Genomic DNA, 3,575 nt, shown 5'->3' on the forward strand with positions numbered 1-3,575 from the left:
TGGATGAGGATTTGACAAATCATTCACACGTGAGAAAGTAGAAATTCTCCAATAAAATGTCACGTTAATAAAAAAATTTAAAATCATTTATCTTGTGAATGACTTTACTTTTCATTCAATAAAAAAATAATTTTTAATTCTAAAATTGTTTTTTTGCTTGAACTAGTTGTTCACAATCTCAAACTTATTCCCAATCTAAATGATTTTTTGTGTAGTATTTTAATAAATACTTTTCATGTTGCAACATTTAGATAATTTCTTTTAGTGTTTACATTATATTGGTAAAAAAAGCCCACAAACTAATTAGAAAAATTAACAAAAAAAATTTTCATGAAATTTGTAAATAATAACGAGGTCAAGTGAAATATTATAATTTTTTTAAGTTCCTAAGAACTTTTTTGATATTAATATTTTTTTTGAAATGATTAAGATATCCTCAATTTAAAATAAAAAATGTAAATATTAGTAGTAACTACTTTAATTTAAATAATAATTATTTGTCTTCTAATAATAGCCAGAATAAAACATGCAATTACAATTTTATTTGTGTAAATTTTTTGATTCATTGAAATTTAAGTGTCATAAATATTCATGATTATTTTAGTTTTGGTAATAATTACTTTTTTTTTGCAATGATTAAAATAGAATAAGTAATTACAATTTCTCCTATAAAAATTTTTTATTCACTAAAGTTGTATTTTGCACAAAGAAAAGTTATAATTGCTTGTTCTATTTTAATTATTATTAGAAAAAGTAATCACTACTTCAAATAAAGTAATTACCAATATTTACTTTTATTTTAAATTGATAGTATTTTAATTATTTCACCAAAAATTATTAAAGTTAGAAAGGTCCTAAAGAACTTAAATTTTTTTTGACATTTCTCATGATTTCATTATCATTTACACATTTTGGAATGATTTTTCTGTTATTTTCCTAACTAATTAACCGTACGTACACATTGATATTTTTGTAGGGATAAACTCAATCAATAACATACGAATGGTAGCAACCAGTGTGTATATATGTAGCGTAATATCATTATTAATTTACTCCAGAATTCAAGTGTTATTCTTTATTCATGAAATTATTTTTTTATAGTAGTCGATCGTTGGATGTCATGGTCCCAATGAAATCAAAATCTTAATGGAAGACTTGCCAGAACACCTAATTAAATATTGTATTTTTTCTTTATTTCATTTTATTGTGCGAGCCAAGAATCCCAGTAACACTAAGTTGCAAGAGAAAATCAGAAACAAGTCAATATGTTCAAGAGAATGGTTTATAGTTCGATAGTTGCACCACATATAGTCAAATCTTGGTTAGACCTATCATAAATGAGTTTGTGTATTTTTTAAATAGCACATGTTTGAAATGAAAAATAAAAAATAATATATAATAATGAGAATAAATATTTAAATCTAAATAAAAGTAATACTCCCTCCGAAGTGATCCGGTCTCATATGTATAAGCAATGATATATTTTTTTTTTTCCAGCATATAAGCAATAATATTTAACCATCAAATTTTTTGGTTTTAAAAATAAACAAACGCGTTTTCAAGTGGCAATAAATGATCATCGTCAAGGTAGGAACATAGTCTAAACATTAATAATAGGGGTATTTTAGGAATATAATTCAACATCAGACATAATTAAAAAAAATAACGAACTTTTTCAAACCTGAAATACAATTATTTTTCCTTATATATTAGTATGAAGGAAATACTCTATCTATTTCTATTTGTAAAAGAAAAAATTATATCACATAATTTAAAAAAATCAGTTAACTATATTAATTTTGTGTAAAAGTAAAAGAATAAGACTACAATATCCTTTATTAATTGTGTTAATTAAACCTTTATTGATTATTTCTTATGACTATGAATGATAAAATTAAGAGGGATAATTTAGTATGTTTGCAATAAATACTTATTAAAAAATGTGATTTTATTTATATAAAAAATAAATTAAAAGGGATAGTTTTTCTTGTAAATAAAAACAGAGAGAGAGTATATGGTAAATTAAAAAAAAGTTGGTATCCATACAATAAAACTCATCCAAAATATTTTTTAATATATGTACTAGTGAATAATAATAATTTTTATTAACATATACTAGATATACTATTATTATACACCTGCAAGTGCATACATATTTATAAATTTACCATGCAAAAAGTGAATTACTATATCCATTTAAAATTATAAGATACTTCTAAAAGAAATTTGATTTCTTAAAATATAAAATATATTAAAAAATAAAATTTTATTAATAATACTTTTTTAATATTACTTTTTTCATTATATTCTTTCTCTTTTTAATATTTTTTCACAAATGAAATAGTAAATAAATGGCATTTTTAGAAATTTTTATTTTTATTTTTAAAAAATAAAATTGTATAATATATTTAATGAGCTTTATTGATATATATAATTTTATTTAAAAATATTTTATAAATTAAGGCAAAGTGAGTAATTTACAACAAGGAGAAGTTGTCACACGACAGTCATGTGTGTGAGTGTATATACAGTGGACACACAAGTATAATTAGAAAAAAATTAAATATAAGCTTCATAGTGTTGTTTTATTTATAAATAAGTCTTACAAAATTTAAAAACTATAACTAGGTCCTTTGAAACATGAGTGTAATTTAAAATTTAGATAAAAAGACAATAATGTCCCTATTAAATATATATATATATATATATTACATTAGTCAAATAATTTATAACTATTTTATCAGTAATTTACAACAAAAAACTCAACTTTTTATAACTATAACTTTATATATCCAATAATTTAACTATTGACTATATAAAGTTATAGTTATAAAAAGTTATAATTATAAATTAATGATGAAGTAGTTGTAAACAATTAATGTTAAACTTTGTTTATAACACATAATTGTTAAACTATTGGATATGTGAAATTAAAGTTATAAAATATTAAAATTATAATTATAAATTGCTGATGAATTAATTGTAAATTAATTGTTTAATTGATGTAATATATATTTAATAGGGGCAGCATAATTTCAAATTATACTTAGGTCTCAATGAACTTGGCTGTAATTTCTGAATTTCATGAAACTTATTTATGAATAAATCTTCTCTACAAGACTTACATGTAATTTTTCCTTTTAATTACATACAATGAATGATGCAAGAAGCTAGTCCCCACACACAAGCGTATAAGAATTATGGGGATATAATACCCTCTCAAAACAGAAAAATTCAGTGCCCAGATTTGACCACTTAATGTGAACTCTTCATGGAGATGCCGTGATGATCAAACATATATGACTAAAAATCATTAAAACGGTCTCTTTTGTGAATATATTAATCTTGTTCAAGCATTTATGATTAAAAATTGTCACTTTGTTACACAAAAGCTAATCCAAATACTGAGCTAAAAGCAAATGGTTTCAAGAGATTTGTACATTACCCTAAACGGAACAATCTTCAACTCCATTTGAGTCTTCGTCAATGGCTCAGATAGATCAGAAACCTTCATGATCCTGTCGTCGAAAAAAAAAAATCTATATAATAGGACTCTGGAAGACTCACAGATAGAA

This window comes from Prosopis cineraria, unplaced genomic scaffold (assembly GCF_029017545.1).
Source record: "Prosopis cineraria cultivar Desert tree isolate PC_DT_omini unplaced genomic scaffold, ASM2901754v1 PC3, whole genome shotgun sequence".
Classification (NCBI taxonomy): Eukaryota; Viridiplantae; Streptophyta; class Magnoliopsida; order Fabales; family Fabaceae; genus Prosopis; species Prosopis cineraria.